Consider the following 20,850-nt stretch of genomic DNA (forward strand, 5'->3'; position numbering starts at 1 on the left):
CCCTAGATATGACTCTGGGCTTTCCTCAACAATTTGTTGGAGTTAATAGGACATACTGATCATTTTTCATTTACTGCATTTGAAAAGTTCCTAGATTGTAACTCAGGGTTCCTCCCTTGTAGAACACTTGTTCTTGTTATGCTGATTAACAGCAATTCATGTTATGCTTCTAAGAATGAGACTAGAGAAATACATACAGCGCATGGGCAAGAAGCCATGTTGATTTACCGGTGTATCAGTATAAATTAATCTGTCTGCGGCACGCAAGTTCTGTGATAAGGAATGTGGTCTCCAGCGTTATAAACACACATAAAAGAACACAAATCCCTGGACTTTTAATCTTAAATTTAAGACCTTCGAAGACCTTTTTAAGACCACTCTGAAAAAAGTAACATTGTAGCACAGTAAACATTAACCAAACATCCTCAAATTTGGCAGCCATATTCAAGGTAACACCCTGCTCACACCCATGTAAAAATACTAACAGTTAAGTTGCTCTGGATAAGTCCGTAAAGTAAATGTAAATGTTTTGTATAGTGCCAACCACCAAGCATGAGCACAATGTGGAAAAATAAAAGCTGACATTTTCTGCGAACACTTGTACATGTACACATATTTATGCAAACGCTGATCCATGCCTGCGAATGTTTTGGAGGAAAAAATACAACCGCGCGTGTAGAGGGTGAGCAAAAATTTGAGTTTTTATATAGTCATCACACAATAATTTCTTGGTCTGTGTGCTTGATTCAGTGCCTCAGAGAAAACAAACAGAAGCAGCGGCAGACACCTCCTATATGACTTGATGGGGAAATAGTTTCCACCATCGTTTTCCTCCGCTTATACGGGTCCGAGTCATGGGGCAGCATCCCAAGTGTGGAATTCCAGACAGCCCTGTAAGATGGGTCGTCGCAGGGCCATGGCGTTTCTGCGCTTTTGTTTTGCATAGCGGCTGTCTGTAAGATGGGACATCGCATGGCCATGGCGTTTTGGCACTTTCAACACCTCTGTTTTACTGTCTTTGTCGGACGGCATTGCAGCATTTGACGGCCCTCCCCCGAGCCAAAGGTGCCAGGCGCTGGCCGTCGGGATTGCCCTGCTCTCTTTGTCTTCCCCAGATGGGACCTGGCCTCTTTCTGCCAGGTAACATCAAGTTGGAGTGGTTTGAATACAGTTCTTTTGTGTGTAGAGAGAGTTTTTTAATCTCCTCGTTTTTTACAAAAGGTGATCCAACGTAATACCTTTGTTCGGATGTGAATCTGCGTCCGTAAGTCTTTTTTATCTGAATTTTACTGTATAGCGAGGAATAGAATCTCTGTACTTTAATTTAAATAAAAAGGATCTACATATCCTAAAAAACGCCTGTAGAAACCGAGGCATTTCTAAATTCAGATCCACTCCGACAAGGTATAAAATGAACATAGACTAATTACTGTATCACTTACAATGTGGCATGTAGATATGGCTGGCACAATAGATGAACTCACAAACCAAACTGTAACCAGTAATAACCAAGATTTGTGACATTTTAGATTGCTGGTATTACATTGAACTTAATGTCCCATGGTGAACAATTTGATAATAACTGATCAGGGATTGGATATTGCAGTTAAAAGATTCATCTTCATGTTCAGTATGATCAACATGTTTAGGATCAGAATTTATATTTATGTGAAACTGTTTTTCTCTCTGAACACCTCAACAGTGCTATAATCTCAAACAATAACTTTTAGTGATAAAGGTGTAATTCTCTAATCACATGGCATTAAGCAGGACCTTTTATTTGTATTTATTTTTCCACCACTGTTGTTGATTAGACTCAATACGTCGGTGCAAATTTGCAGTTATGAATTCCCTGATATCATTTCAAGCTTCTCACTATATTTACATGTCTTTGCGTTACAATATTTGATCATTGTTGTCATTTGTTTTTCTGGTTTGGTTTTAATCTACAATGGACACTGTTTTTCTACATGTACAATCTGTGTGCAACCTTTTGACTTCATCAGACTCCAAACGAAAGAAAGAAAGTGAAAGAAAGTGAAGTGATTGTCACATGTGATACACAGCAGCACAGCACACGGTGCACACAGTGAAATTTGTCCTCTGCACTTATCCCATCACCCTGACTGAGCAGTGGGCAGCCATGACCGGGGAGCAGTGTGTGGGGACGGTGCTTTTCTCAGTGGCACCTCAGTGTTACCTTGGCGGGTCGGGATTCGAACCAGCAACCTTCTGATTACGGGGCCGCTTCCTTAACCGCTAGGCCACCACTGCCCCATGATGATCCCCACTAAGTGTGTAAAGCCTTTGATAGAGTTGAATATTCTATGTATGCTGCTGTGTTTCCTTACAAGTGTGGTTTCAGACGCCTGAAGATCGTAAAGGACACAGAACCACCACCATCGGCTACATTTGAATTCTTAACTGACCAGGAAGGAGCAGGACGAACAATCAGATGCACAATCATGAACCAATTGTGATCCCCATGGACCCTGAATACTCAAGCACCCCAGGGGATCAAGCTACCGTCTGTAAGAGGCGTCCAGGTGGAATCCTGACCAGATGCCCGAACCACCTCAACTGGCTCCTTTCGATGTGGAGAAGCAGCGATACTACTCTGAGTCCCTCCCGAATGTCCGAGCTCCTCACCTTATCTCTAATGCTATGCCCAGCCACCCTACTGAGGAAACTAATTTCAGCCGCTTGTATCCATGATCTTGTTCATTACTCAAAACTCAAACCATAGGTAAGGATTGGGATGGCTCAGCTCCCTCTTCACCATTCTTCATTCTTCCCTCACTCGTCAACAAGACCCCGAGATACTTAAACTCCTCCACTTGAGGCAGAACCTCTCTCCTGACCCAGAGTTGGCAAGCCACCCTTTTCCGGTCGAGAACCATGGTCTTAGATTTCGAGGTGCTGATCTTCATCCCAGACACTTCACACTCGGCTGCAAATCTACCTAGCAAGAGCTGAAGGTCAGAGCCTGATGAAGCTAGGAGGACCACATCATCTGCAAAAAGCAGAGAAGAGATTCTTCTCCCACCACACTCGACACCATCCACACCACGGCTGTGCCTAGAAATTCTGTCCATATAGGTTATGAACAGAACCGTTGACAAAGGGCAGCCCTGGCGGAGTCCAACTCTCACCGGGAACAGGTCCGACATACTGCTGGCTATGCAGACCAAACTCACAAATAAAGCACTTTAAAAACATCCATGCTTTAATTTCATAATGCAGTCCAGTAAGCTTTTTGCTGAATACCTGTGTTGTCATCGGTGTACAAATGAAAAGAAATGCTATTTTGTGGAGAATAGACCCCAATGGGAGTAAATATATTGAAAAGAGAAGAGGGGCAAGAACTGAACCCTCCACATCTGAGAGGGGCTGCAGGGGACACATCGGTACCAATTTGAACACTAAAACTTCTCTTTAGTCTCTTATGCCATTCTAGGGCACGACCCTGAATACCCAATGTAAAACTGTGGAGAATAGTATAAAAAACTCTCTCCCTGTCTATGAGTCAGGAAACATGACAACAAATGAGGGGAATGTGTGCGGTGGGAAGACACAGATACCAAGCAACAACAATATATAGCCTAAAATCACATACAGTATGTCTCAATGGGCTTTGACAGGCCCTACAGTTGACACCCCCAACACTTGACCCTTCTGCACACAAGGAAGAACTCCACACAAAAAAACTCTAGGAGAGAAACCTTGGGAAGGAGTGATACAGAGAGGGACCCCCTTCCAAGGTAGAGTGAGCCTGCAAATGGTGTCAGTGCAGGGTTGGGGATGATATAATAATAAGTCCTACAGTTGTAGGGTTGGAGAAGCCCACGATGTAGTCAGTGTCATGGTCTAGATTACATGTCCATAATGATGTTACTGGTCCATTTGAAGATCCCTGGAGCTGTAGTTGTAACGGTGGTGGTGGCTGTGGTGACCCTCTGGTTTGTTTCATGGTATGTCCTTGTTAAACAGTTGTCAGGAACCAGGATTTATTTGCTGGTCTCTTCACTGGGGTCTGCCAGTAGTCTGGGCGCTTTATTCCGTGAATCGGAGAAAAAAAAACAGAAGCAGCGGCAGACGGTTGCACTGTACAACCGATACTGAAATATGTGGTTATAGTGGTATATTGGTGCTACAGTGGCCCGGTACCCTAACTAGGACAGCCTAACTAGGGTGAATTTAACTTTGTCTGTGTCTAACAGGGGGACTCTGTAATAAACTGGACTTTATAATTGACGTCAAAGTGAAGTGAAATGAGGGTCTAGGATTTTAACAAAAAGCCAGAGAAAACAGATAGGTTTTGAGATTGGATTTAAACACTGAGACTGTGTCTGAGTCCCGGACACTGACAGGCAAGCTGTTCCACAACTGCGGAGCACTATAGGAGAAGGATCTGCTCCCAGCTGTGATCTTCTGCACCTTTGATACCAGAAGTGACCCCGCACCCATTGATCGAAGGGGGCGTGGCGGTTCGTAAAGAACCAAAAGTTCACTCAGGTACTGTGGGGCGAGACCATTTAGAGCTTTATAGGTTAAGTAGGATTTTGTAGTCAATTCTAAATTTGATGGGTAACCAGTGCAGTGATTGTAAGACTGGGGTGATGTGGTCAAAGCCCAAGTGAAATATTGTGCTTTTATTTACAGTGAGAGGTGAACAACAAGCCAAACCAAAAGTGCTATATATATATATATAACAACCACCCACAGGAGGACAGCACACCATGAAAGAAGAAACAATACAAATACTCAAAAACACAATTAACCACGCTAATCACTAACAAACAACAAAGGGTTATCAGCAACTCTACAACAATACCAAAACTCCAACTTCAAAACTCTCCTCTCACTTCCTCCTCCTCCGGCTCCACAACAATGAGCCGAATGGAGGCTGGAATGGTCCATAAGTAGTTCTCTGTCCTGTGCGTTGATTGGCTGCCAGTTGACGGGGGAATTGGTGGGCGGAACCGTAATCCAAATCTTCTCCCCAACAGACAGCCTAAAAGAGAACACGCACAACACAGAGCACCTCAAGCCATTCTATGGCCTAAAGGATGTAACACTACACACAAAAGCACTGTATTAAAACCACGTCAACTTCATGTTACCAGGCAGAAAGAGGCATGGCACAATAGAGGTTAAAAGAATGAACAGTTTCTGACAAATGTTACAGAGAAAAACAAAATGAAAGACATGAGGAAAAAAAGACAGAAAAGCCTGAACCAAGCTTCATAGAAGTCGCCTGGTCCAGGAGAAAAACAGTTAGAGAGAAAAGGCCCAGGATCTGGAAGGCTCAGTTCCCAATGGAAAGGAAAGTAAAAGGAGAAGTAAAAAGCCCCTTGTGTTCACAAAACAATTCTTTTATACATTTGACTCCCAGGAAGTTGCCACAGATCAAACAGAATTTGTTGTTTCTGCCCTGTCACGTCCCCGGTGTCTCCCGTCTGTGGCAGGCAAAGGCAGAGCAGGAGGATCTAAAAAAAATAAATTGCTGGCATTTCACACCTCTTGCCATTTGAAAAAGATATGGAAAACAGAGGTGATTGGTCTCTCCGTAAGACAAAAGCTGCAGAAACGTCAAGGTCCTGCGATGTCCCATCTTACACCAACCAGGAACATAAGCAAGACAGAAGAATCTGGTGGTCCACAGGGTTGAAAGCAGCCGTTGGGTCCAACAGTACCAAAGCAACGCAGTGGCCATAGTCAGTACCTATAGAAATTGTTATAATTGTTCCTCATTCTGTTTTGATGTAAAGAGTGTGTGAAAACAGTGTTTTCATGTAAACAGTGTGTTTGTACAGCACCCTAGGTTTATGGTTGGTTGTTCACTTCTCACTGTACATAAATGCACAATATTTCAGTCCGGACTGGTGCGTGTATTCCTGCCTCACACATCCCTCTCCCTTCCGTAGAAGAGGATGTGACAAGTGGGGGATCAAGTGGCCCAGCATCATCGGCCATTTATTTTTGGTGTAAGCTGGTGGTCCATTATGTGCCCGTTATGTTTGTGGATGTGCAGTGGTAACCAGACTGCAGGGCTGACGTTGCACGTTTAAAGTCACCTACAACTAGTAAACTTTGAAAAAGTAACTAATGGAGTTAAGTAACGTACCAACGTTTTGTTTGGGGGTGTGAGGTAGTGTGAAGACTACCAGTCTAATGCGTGTGTGTATTATCGCCTCACACATCCCTCTCCTTTGTTGTGGCTACCACTGCTGCAGATAAGTCCAGCCAATGTGGTTATCTTTGTGGGTGCTTTCCTCATGACTATTGAGCAGTGAACATTTCCATCACTGTTCATTGATCTGAGATAGGTACATTACCCATAATTAGCATTCGAAAAGTGAAGTTCATATCGCTTGACTTCTGAGAAGCTAACGTCTAACGTAAAATCTTGTTTTGGAGGTCTTGTAGCCACATCTCCCACTGTTTCGAACTCTTTTGGGAGTTACTCATTACAATCAACCTTGAGTTTACACAGTTGTTGTAGGATCGGGAAATGAGCACATTCTTCTTTGATTAGCTGGATTGCTTCAAGCTCTGATTTCAAACTAACAAGTCCATGTTAAAGTTCCTTTGAATGAAGTTAATGGTGCCTTGATCAAACTGATTCTTTCCTTTTGCAGCTAGATGCTTAAGTCCGAAATAGATAGTTTTCAGGATTAAAGTTCGATTGTACGGATTCCTTGTTCCCACCATAAGAATCTGAGGTAATCCTTGCAAGTAATGAAACATACGTTCCACATTATATATGATGCCAGTTGGATCCTTACAGAACCTACATAAAACTCACACCAAGGCATTTGTGAGATCTGGTCCTGTAAGAAGGTGATTGAAACGTTGCTGAACAAATAAAGACCACTCATGATATACCCATGATGAGGAATGTACCAAGCAGGCTTATTATCTTAAGTGATGTGGAACAGGAATGTGAGATCGACTGTCGGGAATGAGTTCATGTACACACAGTAAGTAAGGTGATTCTCTTGGAGGAGAATAAACCTCTCACTTGAAGACCTTTTAATCTTTTACAAAGTAAAATTGTTGTCCTTGATGACACTGGTGATGGTTTCAGCTTCACTTGCTCTTTAGTCACAGTCAAAACATCAGCCAATTCTTCTAAAATGATTGAAGAGTCAAGCAAGGCATAAGGTCTATAGGGTTTGTGCGGCCATGAAATACAACACATACGTTTTACGGTCCACTAAAATTTTGCAGCCGATGATGGGTTGCTCCACTGCGTGTCTCCAGCTGCAGCCAATCCTGAGAGAGACTCCCTCCACGGCTACGTCCCCGGAGCCCCAGCAGTACAATCAGTGGAGGAGGCGGGGCAGGCGGCGGCAACCACAGGGCTCCTGTCCTGCTGTGTCCACCCACTGGAGGACCCAGACCCTCTGGCTGGCTCCCAGACATGGTCCCACAACGTGGCCTCCCTCCAATCTGCACATAAAAGTCAGGTCCGACCCTTCCGTGTACTGCAGGCCCTGTCCCCGCACATCCTCTGTAACGAGTCTTGCATTGCTTCCTGCTCCTTGCAGGGAGGCGGTCCAGGACCCTCACGCAACCGTTCACTGTACCCCTGGATGGTGCCTTCTGCTGGCAGTGAAACCAGCTCCCCAGGACCCTGCTGGCAGTATGAGGGCTTCGCCGGACCATCTGCTCAGCCCCTCCTGCGTCTGTTGGGACAAGCAGGCCCTCTCACTGCCTGTACCAGCTGGATCCTCATGGCTCCCAGGGGGCTCTGTGGTGCTCCCTGCTTAACAGCTACCAGAGGACCCAGATCCGTCGCTTACCCACCCACCCTCCCCACAGGAGGAACCCCTGGCTGGTGTTGGGTGTGGTGGTGGTGGTGGGGCAGGGTTCGATCCCTGGCTCGGGCTCTGGCCGATCGAACTCTGCCCTCAGTCTCTCCAGGAAGTCCCGATAACCATAAACTGTGTGGAACGAAAAGCCCCACGACCTGAGAAAAGTCGGTGTGCGCGCTCAACAGGTCACATTTTTTTCAAATTTGGTCCTGGATTGTGGCCGACCCACGGGCCCCACCGCAGTAAAAAATGTCATATTATGCTTACAGGTCAGGCCTTTCACCCAACCAACCTAGTTAGCTGATACAGGCCTACTGGATAAGACATGTGGCCATCACCGAGTTACACCACGAACATATCCTGCCACTGAATCTGTAAGCAGCCTCCAAAACTTACAGGGGTTGGCGCTCACCCACTACTCCTAATGTATAAACAGATTTACCTATGGGTGATATGTAGGTGCACAGATTTACCACCTTATCTCTGCACACGGGGTGCACAAGTCCGCGATACAGGGATTGTTGGAGATGATTACCAGCCTACATGAACCTGTACAGTCTAATGGTACACTATTCAGTATCACTAATAATAATAATCATAGCACTAGTAGGGAAGAATAAAAATATGATTATATGCACCAATCTGACACTATACAACAGCAAGTCAATTCTCTACACACAGTCACCACTAAGAAGTCAACAGGATAAATGCCTCATTCCTCCAGTTTCAGAGGCCTAATAAACACGAAGCTCCGCCCTGCTCCACATGCAGATGATCTCCTGACGAGGTGTAATCAGCCTGGGGGAGGAGCCTGAGAGAAGGGGAGGACAAGCGAAAAAATACAAACCAACACGTGCCCAGGACACTGCACATAACAATGAATAATTACTCCCCCGCGAATCCCATAAATATCACGGCCGTTTCAGATTAGGGTCTTGTTTGTTCTTTTTAGTCTACTTACAATGACAAAAATGACAGAAATGTCAATAGCAGTAACATTTGGAAGAGAGATGTGTCGTTGCAGAGTTCGATGCTTTCTCAGCTCAGCATGTTCTCAGTACATTGTGAGTCATTGTTTGGTACAGTAATGTTCTGTCTGTCACATATTAGAAGCTGTGGTGAGAGGTAAAATAATTTCATTATCGTTGCATAAAAAGACATTCTCAGAAATGAGAAGAAAACATTAAATCCAGAAAAGAAAATTTCATAATACCCCAGAACCAGGAAATACTGAATAAAAAATGTAAATCAAACTAGATATAAATGAAATTATCAAATGAAAAACCTTTAGCACAAAGACTTTGCTGGCAAAAAATTTAACATGGTAACAAATTGAGTCAATTTCTAGCCTCTTTTGTGGGCAGGAAGATTACACACAGGTGGAGGGGAAATTCAGTCAGGGGTGGTGTTGTCAATTGTCTTATGTAGTCTGGGAGCTGAATGAATGTTGACCACCCTGGGCCCAGTGGGGCCACCATGGACCCTGCTTGGTGGGTCCTGGCCCTCCTGGCACTGTTGGGCCACTATTGTGACTGCTGGGTGCCCCATCTGGGGCTCTCATCTTCCATTTTCTAGGTGGATGCCACAATTGTACCTGCAGTGGCCCTCTTAGGACTCCTGTGCCCTGTGAGAGTCTCTAGATAGTTATGGCCTGAGCCTCCTATGTTGGCTTCATGTCCTTGGGTAGGAGGGGCTGTGGGTCCCCACAAACACTATTAACCACGTAAACGTTGTGGGCACATTCACACACAAGTGTGCACTCAGGGCTACATTCACACAGGTACACAAACTCATACTCATAGACACATTGTGTGGAGCAGTTGAACATGTCTTGTGTTATTCGTATTGTGTGCTGTTATAATGTTTAATATGAATTTTTTACTATGATTTATACAGATGTTACTGTGTTTTTTTCCTGCTGTTTTTTTGCCTGTTTAAGCAGGTAAAGAAGCAGATGGTCAGTGTTTATTCCCTATCCTTCTCCAACCAACCCCCATCCCCATTTTTTTGTACTCCAACCTCTCCCTCCTCTATATGTCTACTTTCTTTCCAACTTCCCTATTTCTCTCCTTTTTCCTCTGTCCCGGTCTGTCGTGAATGTAGCAAGTTAAACAAGAAAAACAAAAATAATATAATTTATTTGGGAAAAAAAGGCAGTGAATAATGACAGGACAGATACACATACACACTTTCATGAGTCAACTGTGTTACTGACAGGCCGGGAAAAAAAATTGAACAACACTGATTATGTTGTATTTCTCTTAGAAATCAAAACCTTGTGACCATGTGCAAATAGCACCATCTACTGTTTTTGGCGGTACTGCAAGATCAAACAGGGCTGTTTTCTTTTAGTCTGCCTTTTTTTTAAGTCATGTTTGGAGCCTTGTGGTTGGACTTCTGGCCTTGCATACAATTAATAAAAAGTAGTAGATTTTAAACCATTCCAGCCCCGGATTGTCTGGTTATTTTCCTTTTTCTAGAAGAGTAAAAATTCCACACATTCTTTACTCAATGAAAAAATATAGATACTTCTGTTAAAGACTGCAGGAAACCTTGATGTATTGACTACCTTAAAGTGAAACGTATAAATGTAGCACAGTGAATGACACAACAGCCATTGTTGTAAAGGAGTAGAAATCGAATTGAATAGCTGATGAATTAATTTAGTGTGTACAAATGTAAAGCACAAAAAGTGAAAAACTAAATGAAGCTGAATAATTTGATATTGTTTTCATTATACATGATATTGTTTTCATTATACATTAAACACTAAGCAGTGTTTTCTCTTTTATGTCAATCGTCATGCATCATGTGCAAAAATGTGTATTTATGTACACTACTCACCATAAGTTTGGGATATTGTTATTTACATGACTACTTTTCCTATTTGCTCAGAATTTTAATGAAATAAGTAAAAGTTCCCTTTGGTATTACTAATAATTTATGAGAAGAAACACCATTTTAATTACTTTAATATTTATTACGCCCAAAATTTTGACAATAAGAGGGATAGCCCAAAATAACAAAAATTGACAATGCCAGTAGCAGGTGTTTCTACCATTTCCCGCAATGACAGCTTGACAGCGACGCCTCATGCTCCTCAATAGCTTCATGATGTTGTTCTGAGGCAATGCGTTCCACTCTTCCACAAGTTCTACATGCAGTTCTGCCAGGGGTGGGGTACGATCCTTCAGTCTCTACTTCATCTGGTCCCAGACGTGCTCTATGGGGTTCAGGTCAGGGGACATTGATGGCCATACCATATGAGGTACACCAGCTTCCTGAAGTCGAGTGACGATTCTGCCACGATGTGGTGGAGCATGATCCATGAATAGAAAGTTGGAGGTGTGCTTGCGGAATTGGGGGATGATGATGGGTTCTGTGATGTCTCTGAGGTAAGAACGTGCAGTGACTGATCCATGTTTGTTTTGCACTAACTGGAACAAACCAGAGGGGCACCACAGCCACCACCACCGTTACAACTACAGCTCCAGGGATCTTCAAATGGACCAGTAACATCATTATGGACATGTAATCTAGACCATGACACTGACTACATCGTGGACTTCTCCAACCCTACAACTGTAGGACTTATTATTATATCATCCCCAACCCTGCACTGACACCATTTGCAGGCTCACTCTACCCTGGAAGGGGGTCCCTCTCTGTATCACTCCTTCCCAAGGTTTCTCTCCTAGAGTTTTTTTGTGTGGAGTTCTTCCTTGTGTGCAGAAGGGTCACGTGTGGGGGGTGTCAACTGTAGGGCCTGTCAAAGCCCATTGAGACATACTGTATGTGATTTTGGGCTATATAAGAAATAAATGTTGTTGTTGATGCCTGCCCAGACTGTTACCCCTCCTCCACAATGTAAAAAAAATCTATGTAATTTTTACCAAAAAATACTGCCCGTTGTGGTTGCCAATACAATGATGTAAAAATTACATGAAAAATGTAAACAACTTTACAGAACAATCTGTAAATTTAACAGTTTAAAACTGTTGCAAATGACAAAAAAAAAAACATTTTAAACATGTAACTCTAAAGGACATGTTTTGTTGAATTAGCATAACAATGTTGTTATCAAACAATTTTTTTTGGTAATATTTACATGTAGTTGTTGCTTATTGGACATTGAATCTCATTGAATCTCATTCAATTTCACTAAAGAATAGTATAAAAACAACACTATTTAACTCTTCAACTGCATTCTCCTGCAAATTTTACTCAAGAGTTCTTTATATTATAATGTATGTTGCAGTATTAAAAACAATTCTACTGTGAAACCATCTAAATCCTGCCACTGAATTCTCTGTAAATTATAGTAATTGCAATTTAAAAGCATACAATCACGTTTTATTACTCTTATAAATTGTCTCAAATATAAACTCAAAATGCCTACCAGTAGTTCTCTATCATCAGTTAGAATTATTTTTCAATGTTACATAAAAACAGCTTCTGGCAGGCAGACAGAAATTTCCATTTAAACTACACTGCCTTCTTACAAATGCTTGGCTTTTCCCAGAAAAAAAAAAACTCATTTAAAGAAGCATTTAGAAACAAATTGAGAAATAAATAAAGATTAAATAAGTCCAGTAATAGTGAGCTTATCCAAGTATTTATTAAGTTCAAAGTAATGAACAAAGCTTCAATCACTCCTCCACATACATAATTGGGTCTGTCAGGAAGACAGACCATTTATTATTGTGCTGAGAATGGCAAAAATGAACATTAAAGAATGTTAAAGACCGCCACGCGAAGACCGTCAAACGTAAAGAAACAACGGATTTGTAAAATAAAACTTCTTTGAAGTGATACTGCAGTACCACAGTAAAGAAGCCCCATTTTAAAAATCCCATGCCCGCAGCTGTGACCAATGCCCGGACAGACCCATCAAAATTTCCCCTGGAATTTTGGCTTCTAGTTGTAATATGTACTTTACAAGTTTGGGAATATAAGTAATTAACAAATTAGTGAGGACCTCAATGGACCTTAAAGAGAACAGATAAAAAGAGGGGAAGACATTACATTGCCATTGTTCTATATATGTTTATATGAGGCTAATAGTCTGCTGTGTTATCTATGTGAACACATGCATAATTGTTAGTTATTGATTGAGTACTTAATCATTGATAAATGATCATTGATAAATGATTTGGTAAATAATTTGATATCATTGATAAATGATTTGCTATGTTTTTGTGAGCTACATAATGGTAGTAGAGATAATAACCTATAACAATTATGAAAGTGCTCACATAGCCAAGACAGTTTGCAAACTGTTGCTAATTATGTGCAATGAAGTACAATAAAGGCTTTCATTTTAAAAACAAAGACAACAATAAATCAAACACTCGGTGTTGAGGTTTTCAACCCATAGCTCACACAACCAGCCACTACTACACAGGTGTCCTGGTCACAGCAAATGACTACAGTTGGGCCTCGCTGGATCATGAGGAAATAGAAGAGTAATACAACTCTCAGTAACTTGATAAAAACAACAATTTTGTCTGAAACTTTTACCTGCCTCTTCAGTTTGAAGAACTGAGCAGAACTGTGCTTGAGAAAAAAAAAAACTTGTGTGACTGTTTCACATTATCACGTTTTAAGTATTACTGTCTTTACTCCATATTCAGACATCACGCCACTGGTGGTCTGAACATTCCTGTATCAAGGTAAGGACTCTAGGGTTCACATGAAGACGAGATGTGCTTTTATTCTCCACTTTAGTGCCCTTTTCTGGCTTGATGGAGAAAAAACACCTTTGGGAAAAGATGAAAACAGACAACAGCATTAAATAAATAAAACAGTTTTATTAACAACAAAACACTTTACATATTGGTATTATTTAACCAGTGCAGTAAAATCACAAACAGTAAATAAAGTAGAATGACATGTCCTGTAACCCTAAATCAACAGTTACTTTTAGGGCTGCACGATTTGGGGAAATTATTGAGATCCATATTGCGATTGCGATATGATAAAGGGCACTTGCTTGTATATCAATGAAAAGTCGTATACAAATTACTAATAGTGAAATGTTTAATTTTAAAGTAAAACATACAAACTACTTATAAAAACTTTAAATGCCCAGTGCTTTCAAAATACAATATTCCACAAAATTAAATAGTCACAAAAAACTCTTTACATTACTGCAAATGTTATTTTCCTAATACTGCAGTTTGGTGGAAATAAATAAAATAAATAAAACAATAAATAAGAACTTACTTTTTCTTATAAAGAAAACATTTTTGTCAAATAAAAGTTACATTTTAAGAAAGACATACAACATACTTGCTACAGTTACTTGAAAAAGCAACTGGTGGATATAAATAGTTTTTTCACATCTCAAGCTTATTGGAAATAACAAACTTTTGCTTCAGAAACTCTCAGAAACGTTCCATGTATCTATTCACAGATTCTTTGCCAAAAAACAAGCATGTCCACCTAGAGCTGGTTGCTTGTATGCACAGATATTTTTGTGCTAGTTTGCACAGCCTTGGGAAGTTTATTTTGTGGACCTTCCTCCATTTCAATGGATCTTGTTCATGGTCTACAGGTGGCATGTAAATGTAAGCATTCAGTTCAGCAACCACTGCTTCTTTAAACTGTGCAGTGGGATCAAATGTTGCTGTGTGTGTACTTCCCTTGAAAAAAATTGCTAATTTTCTTCTTGGCTTTAGCTGCAGGTGGGTTTTCAACGTCATCCAGGTTATCTTTCTCCATTGTGGCAGTCCTTTGTGCTACATGCTGTAGCTGGAGAATCTCCTAAATAAGTAAAACAATATTTTAGAAATCTCTAACACTGAGTTATTAGAAGTTAAGTAAACTGTCAACTCTGAGATGACCCGTTCTTTTAAGCTTTGAGTTTCTTCTGCGGATATGTATTGTGTTCGGAACCTTGGGTCTAGGAAGGTGGTCATGTTCAGCAGGTCTTGTGTTCCTTTATATTTCTGGTTGAGGTAGTTAAGAATTTTTGATTTCAGATCGGTGTCCCCTTCCTCTTCAGCCAGCACTGATGTGTTTAGAAGATGCAGTGCAGGCTTCACCGAAGATATGCTCACATAACTTTCACCAGAGAGGGCATCTGTGAAGTCCTGGAGTGGACCAAGTGCCTTGTTAACAGATTCCAGGACCTCCAGGTCTTGCCATGAGGGTAGTAGGTGTCGAACTTTGCAGTCTGTAGAGAGAACCTTGGACCAAGCATTTTGTTGCTCCAGGAGTCTTGCTATCATTTTCTGAGCAGAACCCCATCGTGTTGGGCAGTCTGTCACCATGGCATGCTCTTGGAGGTTGAGCCCTCTTTGTGCTTCCTTCAAAGCCACTCTTTTCTTCCAGCTATGGGAGAAGTGGCCCACAATCTTTCTGCATGTTCCAGTAGCCCTGCTGATGCGTTGTGCATCATCTTTCAAAGCATTTTCTGTGAGATACATGCAGATAAGAATGGAAGACAAAACATTTGGTTACTACAGTGAGACTGGCCAACATTAACTTTGATTATAATTTGGTTATAATCTCACTAATGGCATAAAAACAACAATACATAAATTACAACATACAGTTAATATTCATATGTCATAACTGAGGCAGATGTTGTTTAGACATTTGTTTAGAACAAAATGTTTTTCCTTATAATTAGCTCTAAATGCAATGGTTCTCTGGCACACAATTCTAAACTTATTTTATTCTTATGCTTCAAAATACAGTTGTATAAAATATTTGCTGTAAGCTAACAAATTATAAAACCAATTTCTCTTACCGATGGCAAGATGAAGCCTGTGCCCGAAGCACTGGAACCGTGTCCACTTATTAAGCTCGACCACTTTGATAATGTTGGTACCGCTGTCTGTTGTGATTACGACCTGGCACTCCTCACAGAGGTCCCATGAAGCCAGCGCCTCTCTTCAGCCTAAGGCTATGTTCTCTCCGGTGTGGTCCTCAGGGAAATACCATGTTTGCAAGCAGCGGCTTTTCAGTTTAAACTCCTCGTCAATATAGTGCATAGTTAAACTAATATACTGCTCAGTCGTTCTGCTTGACCACAGGTCTGTAGTGGTTGAAAAGAACTTCACCCGTTTCATTTCCAGGTGAACCTCGCCACGGCATTTGTTGTAAAGCTCTGGGATTGCAACTTGAGAAAAATAATTTCGCGATGGTAGCTGGTATCGCTTGTCCAGCGTGCGATTTTCTGAAATCCCACTTTGCTGACGGTGTAAATGGGCATCATATCTTTTGCCAAGCAGTGTGTTATTGAGTCGGTGATGTCTTTGAACCTCTGCGAAGACTTATCATATGGTGTGAGACTTGCATACATATCTATTTTTATATTTTGTTTTGTTCGGCTTGTAAGTAGTTCAGCTGTCTCTTTGCCGTCATGCATTCGTTGTACTTTTCTTTGTGCTGTTTGAGGTGCTGATACAAATTTGTCGTGTTGCCTCGTGTTGTAGCAACTTTGACACTCTGTTCAGTGTCAGTCCGCCTAAAGCCAAAATATTAGAAGTAGCATTTTTTTTTTTTGCTATTAGTTCACCGTCGCCCGACTCGACATCCATGCTAGCCCTCGTTCTCACCTGGTTCATTTTGGAACTGTGTGATTCGTGAATCACTCGGATCAATTAAATGACTCATGAGTCACCATAGTCACCGCATTCACTGTGGTCCCACAATCCCCAGTTGACACGATACGTCAGCGCGTCCGCCATTTTGCGATAGGCAAAAGCGCCATATAAACTAATACAGATACAGATACACGAGGAAACTGGGCTTTCTGATGAAAAAACAATAACATTTAAAACAGTATCGCTTACATACAACATATTTAAGTAAATCTTTTTAAGTAAAATTCTTTATATCCATTTATGCACTAATAATGGCAATCAATGAGACAAAAACTTGACCAATGTCTGAAAGTTAAAATAGTAAAGCATTATAAGCCCCAAGCAGCACAAGAGTGAGGCAATTTTATGTACTTCTCTCCATAGACAATTATATGCTTCACGCCACAGCAGAGCCTATCGCAATATGGCGGCGACGTTGACGTACGATGCAGCTCGTCATGCGGCGTCTACCCATATGTCTATGTGAATCTGAGGTCTCCATTGAACCGAATCGAAAGTCATGTGACCAAACATGTCACATTCGACTGAAGTGAGACTTCAGTCAGCTCGCTAACTTTGAGAGAATGAGTGATATGTTGCCGATTCAATCCATGTACTAATAATTTAAATCACAGCTTTTTGCGTTCATGTAATCGCACAGACTGACATCGATTACGATTGCGATTAGATTAATCGTGCAGCACTAGTTAATTGGTTGGATAGTCAATTCAAATACACACCTCTGCAGAAACCTCTCAAGAAACAAGCCTACATGCAAAAGATAATTATAAGCTTATAAATGTACCGCCCTGTACTAAATAAAAAGAGAAGATGCGTCTGAGAACGCAGGGAACGCAACGCTCTCCTTGCAAGTAAAAAGAACTCAACTGCTTTGTGTCTTTCTTCTCTAGTTAATAAATGTTGGAACGACGTACAACTCTAACAATCTCATTTATGCTATCCTCTGAACATGCTTAATGCTTCCTGTACATGTGAGCAGTAAATGATTTCACAGTGAATGTATTTTTACAACATTTTGCTGGACATGTCACAGGCCGCCCCTCAACTAAGTGCTCTTTTAAGTGTGATACAAGTCCTTTCACTGTGTGAAATTGGCGCGCACACAGCGAAATTGCACATTTGAATTCTGTAACAACTGCTGCAGCAATGGCGGGAGGTGTAGGTGTGTTATGTACACGATAGAAATGAGCTTTAAAAGCTGCAAAATGTCCGCTTGCAGTCAGCGGCAACACATTTGAAAAAACAATGAGGTTCGTTTTTATGAACTCTACAATGTAAAACACAACCCTTCAAACTCTATTGGTTTGCTGCAAAAACGGCAGGTTACCATATTTGTCAGACTAACAACCTGTCTATTATTATGGCATATTATTAAAGTTTGTAACCTCTGCCAAAATGCAATAAAAACCATTACTTCAAAATATGAAGTTAACTAAAAAACGAACTGGAAGATTTTAGTTCGAAGCCAATTAGACAGGCCCGGTGAGTCGCGTTCGAACTAACAGCTAAATGCATCGACGATTAAAAAGAGAAGTTTGTATTTTCCACACAACCATCGGTCATATACTTCAAATTCACAGGAAAAAAGACGTTAGCTTACCAGTGTTATAGACGTGACTCTCTGTGTCTTCATGTAGATCCCGCTCCACTCATTGCAACTTCGCGTCGCTGGCTGCTCTCGCGATAATTGCGCTGTCCAATCAGAGAACAGATAGAAACCTGCAGCCTGGTAACTTGACAACACAGAGCTCACCTGGTTTGAAATTCAAACGTATACGTGTATTTTCGCGGGAATGTAAATTATACACTGAAATTCACACTTTTACAATTAGATTGGATTTAAAGCCTTAATATTATACAATGACATTACCAACCATTTTATCATTTTAAATAACAAAATAATAAACTGATAAACAGGTATACGCTGTCAGTTATTGCAAGTATTAAACTGATTGCCTCTTCTTCCTTTAAGACAACTGTCTTTTCAAAGTTACGCGCTTTGGCCACTTGCCTCTGTTAAAAGAACATCCCACAAGACTCATTTACTGCTTCCAATACACCTCACAACACATTATGGTATCAAAATAATTTGTGTTATTCAGTTTGAATGTTATAGCTGATTCGTGTATGTATATTTTACATACAATCTTGCCTGTAAATGATAACATATTTATTTGTAAATTGTTCTTCTGTACAAAATACATTAGATCAACACTGTGATTATGTCATTTTACCTGTATTGTGTAGTTTTTTTGTAGTACAATTTCCCATTGTTAAAATGACAGTCATCTAGAGTTTCCACATAGAAATATAATTATTTAACATTTACTTACTGTAAAAAAAAGTTTTGTTTGGTTTAGTAGTTTAGTAAATATTAGTGTAAATAAAACACTACTTGATTGTTTTTCTATTTACATTTTTTTATGTCGGTATTTTACAGCACTTTACTGTTAATTTCACAGCCATTTTTTAAAGTGCACCAGTGCACCCTGGGGACCATGTTGACATCAGCATATCACCATCATTTCTGAGAAAGGTGACCCATCAGTGAACAGGACAGTAGACCACTGCTGCATTTCCCAGTTCACATGGTCTTTTGTGGTGTCAGTGGAGTCACCTGCAACATCTGACTGCCTGTCAGCGACCCGAAGGTGCGCCATGGCAAGGTGACGCTGCTTGTTCGTTAAGTGACGTTGTGTATTCGTGGCTGTTTGAATGATGAACTTGGAATGACTTACTGACAATACCAGTTTTTTATACCCACAGACAGTTGAAATTGATGCCAGATTGAGAATATTGATATTAGCCACATTAGCCAATATAAGGCACACCTGTACACAATGAGTCCATTACATGGAAAACACTAAATGAGGTGTGTCTATCACCCCAATACAATTGCCTCCCTATCTCAAAAATGTCTGAAGTGAAACAAACATGTATGTATGACATCCACTACGTCTCTCGCAATATGTGAGTAGTATATTTCAAAGTCTATTCCAATTTGGTTGAAAACAGTCTAAAGCGCACTATTTTTTGTGCTGGCACTAAGCGAATAGTGTGAAGCTTATGCTGTACTGTAAGGCTTATGGCATCCTCAGCATTTACATAAACAGATAAAACAATAAAGAAACACAATCTTTAATGATGTCTGTGATGTTTTTATTGGAATAGGGTAGACATATATATTGTCTTCAACAATAGCATAATAGTAAATGGGGTTAGTAGCTGAAACAAGCATGATTTTAACATGTAAAGAGTAAAAAAAAATAGGCATTCAGGTATGTATGAATAAAGTGATGTTTGTATCTCAATCATGTGATTTACCTAGTTTATAATTATAATTGCCTTTTTTTTTTTTTTAACTTTTTTACATGTGCTCCATGCTTACAAACTCTATGTTCCATTTCTGTCTCTAAAGACAGGTGCACTACCCTCTCGTTCTATTCATGACATCGCAGGTACTGCTGGTGTCCACTGGTACTGCATTACATAGTAACACAAAACTCTATTAGAGCACAGGAACAAAGTATTTGTACTGTTATTTCCAATCTAACACATGGATCCTCCAGAATCAGGGTATTGGCTCTAAAATAGTACATTATTACAACTACAGCATTGCTGCCTGCATGTTTCCCAAAATGCATACAAGTACTAAATGCATGATTGAGTCAACAGCCATCAAAAGTTCAATTAACTGTCTTCCTGGGCTCTAGAGTACAAGGACTAATACAGGATAATTAAAGTGAAAGTGAAGTGATTGTGATACACAGCACACACAATGAAATGTGTCCTCTGCATTTAACCATCACCATTGGTGAGCAGTGGGCAGCAATGACAGGCGCCCGGGGAGAAGTGTGTGGTGACGGTGCTCAGTGGCACCTCAGTTGCACCTTGGTGGACCAGCAACCTTACGAGGCCGCTTCCTTAACCGCTAGGCCACCACTGCCCCTCAAAGCTAAATCAGGCTAAAACTTGAAAAAGAACATACTTGCTTAAGGTACTGTTGTACTAGTACAACAAATCCGTGTCTAATGTTACTCTGCTTTAATTTGGACTACAGTTAATATGTCAAATGATTAGAATATAGTCAGACTGATAGAATTTTTTGCTCTGGGGAATCAGACATCGTCTCAAAATTCTAATTTAACCTAAAAATCTCCTTATACACTCAGGGTTTGTGTTTGTCTTGTGTGTCCTGTTTGAAATATCCACTTGCAAGCTTCCTACATGATGTTGTCCTGTTCATTGTACAGAAAAGTTTCACTCTTCTAAGTTTTAGTTAGTATAGTTTTGTGTGTTTATACATATTTTTTCTTTTTTTGCACTATGGGGGGTCTGTGTGAAAGAGTATTTCAATATTGTACTGACAATGAACCGATCTTGAACCTTGAATCTTGAAGGTAAATCTCTGTATA

General features: G+C 40.7%; 1 long non-coding RNA gene across 1 annotated transcript; it reads left to right on the forward strand.

Moving 5' to 3' along the window:
* The first annotated feature begins 1,094 nt into the window (after positions 1–1,094).
* LOC114767142 (uncharacterized) lies at positions 1,095–19,339 on the forward strand. The gene is made up of 4 exons (XR_003742894.1): positions 1,095–1,140; positions 1,222–1,264; positions 18,898–19,101; positions 19,202–19,339. It is a non-coding gene; the product is annotated as an uncharacterized LOC114767142 (long non-coding RNA).
* The last annotated feature ends 1,511 nt before the right edge of the window (positions 19,340–20,850 follow it).

Source organism: Denticeps clupeoides, chromosome 17 (genome assembly GCF_900700375.1).
Source record: "Denticeps clupeoides chromosome 17, fDenClu1.1, whole genome shotgun sequence".
In the NCBI taxonomy this organism is placed as follows: domain Eukaryota; kingdom Metazoa; phylum Chordata; class Actinopteri; order Clupeiformes; family Denticipitidae; genus Denticeps; species Denticeps clupeoides.